The sequence below is a fragment of the Aotus nancymaae genome, unplaced genomic scaffold, assembly GCF_030222135.1.
Source record: "Aotus nancymaae isolate 86718 unplaced genomic scaffold, 86718_ANA_hifiasm-v0.15.2.pri h1tg000139l, whole genome shotgun sequence".
NCBI lineage: Eukaryota > Metazoa > Chordata > Mammalia > Primates > Aotidae > Aotus > Aotus nancymaae.
Window position 1 is genome coordinate 228036 of NW_026988554.1, and position 6358 is coordinate 234393.

Sequence of the window (6358 nt, forward strand, 5' to 3'; positions counted from 1 at the left end):
ACGGCTGCACTGGGGACTAAGTTTTCCCCACGTGAACTTTGGGATACATATTTAAATTATAGCAACGGGGATCTCACCCTCTTTTAATTGTGGCTTTTTTGACTTCAACAATCCAGGACTCCCTTAGGCTCTGTAAACCAAAATTCTAAGCCCCACAACTGACGAAATGGACCTCTAGGTCAGTTCCTATTAAATGAGCTCTTCTGCAGATAGCACATTCAGTAGCCTTATTTTGTTGATGAAATACTGTACCATATGCTCAACTGAAAACCTTGAACATGGCCAAAATCCATAAAGATTATAAAAGCAAACTAAATTGTGAATCTATAGTACATGTAGGCATTTAGTTAATTATAGCAATTCAAACTGACCTGCATCCATCCAAAACAAATTCCTCCTTCAACCTTATTTTTACTTGAAATTTGCTAGAAGAAACAGCAAACCGAAATTTGTTTTATGCATCAGTGAATACCACTGGCTCAGCAAATCAAGTTAGTTTGCTTTAGGCAGGAGACTTTTTGTAATGGAAGAAATGCACTACAAAGTTAAGACAGATTTTTGCCAAGTGCAGGAGGCCCTTTATTATTGCTGCAGAAAACAAAAGCCTGGCTGAGTCGATGTTTACATTCCCCTTACTGAAATCTACCTGACATGATGCTTCTTGCTGGGTTTTTGTATATGTAAACATTGTCAAGCTGTGAAAGAAAATGGCTGGAGGTGTGCTTTGTGTGAAAGGTGAGCAATAAAGTATCTGTTAAGTTCAAAAAAAAAAAATAGAGTAAATGGAATACTTACCATTTACTCTAGTCTTGGTGTTGAAAAGGGCTTCCTTTTAACAATGAGTTCTCCCATTATTGGGTCCTCTGTCAGAAACCTGGCTTTGGCCAAACTAGTTTGGGGTAATAGTTTATAGGTTTTGAGGACACGGTTGCCCTTAGCCTCCTAGTAATCTACCTTTGGTTTCTTTCCTGTTGTACACGTCCAGCAAAGCCAGTGGTATACTTGCAAGAGCTGATTGTGAAATTTCTGAGGGTTTTCGAGCCCATTGTTAAACATAGTTATATTTAAAAATTGCATTATCTAGACTTTGAATTAATAATATTGAAAGCAAAAACATAAAAATTTTGCAGCAACTGTAAGGTACATGAATGTGGTTTGGTCAAGAAGCAGGCTGAGGCAGACATCCAGGCAAGTGACTCAGTGAGTTTGGAGTGTAGGCATGTAACTCCACATGTTGTATGGCCTGTTTGTGTAAGCGCATGCTTGCCTCGAAGCCATGGAAAAAATAGAATAACCCTGCTGATGCTCTACAGGCACTCTTGGGCTTGGCTTGGCTCAGCATTGCACGGCATGTCATGACATGGCTCACACTGGTGCCCAAAGAGAGAGTAACAGTACTGACCCTTGTAAGGGAGAGCCAGTCACCTTGAAGATGAGCAGAAGGGAACCAGGAACCAGCTTGTGCCCAGAGGGAAAGAGTGCAGCTGCTGGTCCTGACAGAGCTGGGCTTGCAGGCCGGGGAGTGCTGCTGCAGGCGTGGGAGTGGCAGGAGCCGCGAGCCGGAGCAGACAGCCGAGATAAAGGCAGACTGTGTGAGATGAGACGGCTGCTAAATAAAACTCCATTTCACCTGCCTATGGCCCCCAGTGTTCTTTCAGCTGTCATCCATCCACCCACTCCCCTCAGACCTCAGCATTGGCTGGAACCTAACCCGGGTCATGACATTTGGCATAGTTGTGGACCTAACACCAAGCTAATAAAACAAACAGAACTCATCAATTTGTGGTGATTTTTAGTACATTTTGCTATTATCCATGCATGAAATTGTTAACATCTGTTACATCTGTATAGTGAAAAGAATAAGTAATGCTGTACTACTGCACATTAATTTCCAACTCTGTGTTCAATGATGTCACCTGGGTACCTTGAAATCAGCGATGCTGGGGATAATCACATCACGGAAATCAGCTGATGTTACAAACCAGGGCTTGTTGTGTGTGTCTTTTCCTCTGTGCCACTAGTTGTTAAGGGACAGCACTGAAGTGGAAGCACCTTTTTGCTCTGTGTATTACTTCTGCGAACATTGAGCTCTAGCTGACATTGCTATAGCTCTGGGTGAGTAATCCCAGCTGCTATTGCAATTCAACCCTTATTAACATAATGGGGCCCACCTTGTTTTGTGGTGGAGCTCGGACACTTGGCCTTTCCTACTTTAAACCCTGTCATTCCCAATACTCTATCTGAATCCACTTCTGTGGGAACACCTCCTACTGTAATCTTTGGCATGCAGAGGAGAGTCATGCTAAGCTTCTCAGTGATGTTTATGTAGGACTTAAGTCCTTTCCCCAGTGCCTTCCTTATGGTGCCGATTATACCATCCCATAGAACAGAGTCCGTTGGTGGATTTCCTGGCCTTATATAATTTATCCCCTATAGCATGCCCACTTCTCTAAGCATTTCTATCTTTTCTTCAGCTACCTGTCACGGGAACTCTGGAATGTTACTCGACTTAACATGAGCCATTGCTTTCTGCAATCTTCTTGGAGTTATTTCAGCAGTGTATCATCACTGTTCACAGCATTTGTCCAAGTTATGAAGTTCTGTATTGCAACTGAATTCCCAATGTTGATAAAATATCCCTTATCCAGCTTTATGTTTCCCTTATGATGTAGCCACTCTCAGAATCCAATCCTGTTGTATACACTCCAAGTTGTTGTTATAATACATTAATTAGGCCCAAATTCACCCTTAGTATAGCCTTTTATCTTCCTTATAAGCTTAACATATAACCTTAGTTATTGGCCTTATGACCAATAACTAAGAAAGGAAAGGAAGGGAGAGTTGTAAGAAGGGCATGAAGGACTCAATATTTTCTTTAAGTAAGGAAAAAGGCATGACCTCAACAAGGGAGAATATGTAACTTTGTCAGGATTAGAGAGTACAACATTTAGAAGATTCTAGATTTTTTAAATTTTTGAGAAAATATTTTTCAGAAGGCACTATACAAATGACAAAGTAATTTTAATATATTTATCAAAAAATGGAATTTTTCTATGTTATTTTACAACCCATTTTATTTTCTTATATACACATTTTATGTGTATTTATGTTTCTCTTTATATATATTTGCATATATACACAAATCACCATAAGAAAAATAAATCCATAAAATAGGCAAAATATTTAAATAGGTCATTGAAAATAGATGTATGAGTTGCCAATATGCACATGAGTAAATGCTCAATATAACATCAGAGATGTACAAATTAAAATCACATTTAGATTCTACTACACATCTACCTGAATGATTAAATTTAAAAAGATTGGGCATATCTAATGTTGCTATTGATGTGGAGCAAACAGAACCATTCAGTATTAATGTTGGGAATGGCACAATTTTTTGGAAAAATGTATGCTTATAAAATAAAACATAAATTTTCCATCTAACTTAGAAATTCCACCTCGAAATATTTCTTCAAAGGATCAAAAAAATGTGTCAATAGAAAGAGTTTTGCATAAAGGTTTATTTTGATCTTATGTTATCCATGAAGTGGAAAAAGCTCAGTGTAGTGATGGATACATTTTATTATAAAATGCATAAAAGTTATTATATGTCTATACAATGAAATACTACGCAGTAATAAAAACTAATTAACTACTGATCGGTGCAACAACATGAATAAAACTCAAAAACATTACGCTCAGTGAAAAACATCAGACTTACCAGAACTGCCAATTGTGTCATTTTATTTACAGAAATGTCTAAAACCAGCAAAGCTTCCTAGCTGACTGCTGCCTGGTTTCAGGGGTGAGAATGAACTGCAAAGCAACAGCGGAGAACATTTTGCCATGTTGAAAATGTTTTATATCTTGACTGTTTTCCTTTTTGGAACAAAACTAAATTTCACTTAACCATAACTGTGTAATCTCTATATTTTTCTATACATGCATTTCTAGTAGTTCTTTGGATACGATCTTTTGTTAACAAAAAAGGTAGAATATATTCATTTTCTCATACATTTTCTGTCTTTTTTCTGTCCAAAAATGAAAAGAGCAATTTTGTTATCTGTCCTTTCCTTCTGCAGTTTACTTTGCATAATTTCTTTATGAGAGATGACAGACATGACCAGAGGTATGTGTGAGGACACCCAGAAATGATTAAACCTGTGTTTCTTATTCTCTTCACATTTTCTTTCTTTTAATTCCTGCGTGCCACAGTTTCTTCTCTATTCTCCTTTGCTTTTCCACTTCAAGTTTCTCTCTCAGAAAAAATGCAGTGTTAATTCCAAAGCTGCTCGTGGGACACTGGCTGCTCCTCCTCATTTCCTCCATATTTGTTGAGGGGGAATGCAAAATCACTGGAAAACTGATTCAAGCAGATTTGAAAAAAAAATTGTGGCCTCATAACTCAGCAAAAGCATAGTAGCCTCGTCTTGTATGTTGATGGTAACATTCTGGGCACTTTGTTACTTCTGTTTTCTTTTTCTCCCTCTGTGTGTGCTTGTGTGTGTGTGTTCTCACACCTACATGTGTGACTGTGCAAATATTTGTCTTTGAGAGAGTAGTTTTTTTCTTTCAGTAGCCAAAGTTTAAAGCATTGCTTTTTCTTTGATTCTGTCGCTTTTAAGGTGATCTTTCTTAACACAAGATAATAAAGCAGTAATGTCCTAAAGAATGCTGTTTAATTAATCGGTATCAGCCTCTCCGACAGCTCTGGATGGATACCAGTTACGTACTACTAGTGGATGAATCAGAAAACACCCACTTGAGTAATTTTGTGTTCTGTTGTTCAGATGAGAATCCCCGTTGAGAAAGAAAACCTGTGTGTGTTCTTCAACCTTGAATTTTTATTTCACCAACTTCCTTCCTCCTTGGCAAACCTTTTTTTTTGACAAGGAGACAACTGTGATTAATGACAGTATGACTAACAGATAGTCACATGGTTACTTCTAGTTTGGGAAATGATGCTTAGACTTTCAGTTACTCTTTAAAATTGGTATAACTCTAGTTTGCAGCTGTGCTGTAAAAACGAGTAACATTTTTATATTAAATAAAGTTATAACTTTTAAGAGAGGTTCTGGAAGATATGACACAAAGCTGCTAGCAGCAAATCAAAAAACTGATTAAAAGTAAGGTAAGAACATTTCTGGTTGTTCAGAATGACTGTTATTTATTGAAATTGTGATGCGTAATGTTAAAGCCTTTGAAGAAAAGAATTAAATTTTGTGTTTTATTTTCAGAAACTAGAAAATCCCTTCTTATAACAAGATTGAGCTTTGTATGTGACTGTTTTGTCTTAATAAATTCAGACTTACTTTACATTGTCTGAATTACAATGGAGAAGGGTTAACCGTGGCTTAAAACTGCTCAAGATTTACTTTCACTTTTACCAAGTATTTTATAAAATACTTGAGAAGATGTTAAATATGATCCTGATACTCATACAATTTTCAGAAGGTATACATAATATGAAAAATTTAGCCAATATTTCTAATATTTTTAAAGATTGCTTTATTGGATGGTGTAAAGATAGACCAGGCTTTAGGAGTACTTAATGGAAAAAATATATCCCTTTCTACTCTTACTAAGTAATTGCTAGTACTCCGATATCCATGGAGATGTCTTTACCAACCCTAGGAAAGATACAGAAAAAAAGTGTTCTACAAAATACACTTATGAAACAACCTGGTAGCATTGGATTTATTAAATAGTGAGCCGAGGTCATGCCACTGCACTCCAGCCTGGCACCTGGTGACAGAATGGAACTCTGTCTCAAAAAAATAAAAATAAAAAAATGCAACCTTAAATATCGGATTAAAGCTTGAGGAAAAATTTTGCCACAAAGGACATTATTGGAACAATTAGGCCAATTTGAACAAGGCCTGCACATTAGTACTGCATCAACATTAACATTCTGACCTACACTTGCACAAAAGAAATACTCAAGCAGTTGGAAACACAGTACATCCTCTCTGCAACTTCTCCAATGGTTCAAGAAAGAGCATCTCTGGAGCGCGAGGGAGGGAAGGCAGTGAAGCCTCAGAGGAGAGGAATCCTAGTAAGAGGTAACAGGAGCACTTTTTACTGATTTTGCAACTTTTCTATAAATTTGTAAATTTAGGGGAGAATTTAAGTCTGCGTAGTAAAACAGAATATTCCATATAAGTAATGTTAAAGTAACTGGCAACCCCATACTGCATCTCAAAAATTCTCTAGGTAAATTTAAAATCTTAATATAAAAATCAGACTAATATATTTAACCATTTAAAAGTTAAAAACCTGGCCGGGTGCGGTGGCTCACGCCTGTAATCCCAGCACTTTGGGAGGCCAAGGCAGGTGGATCACGAGGCCAAGAGAT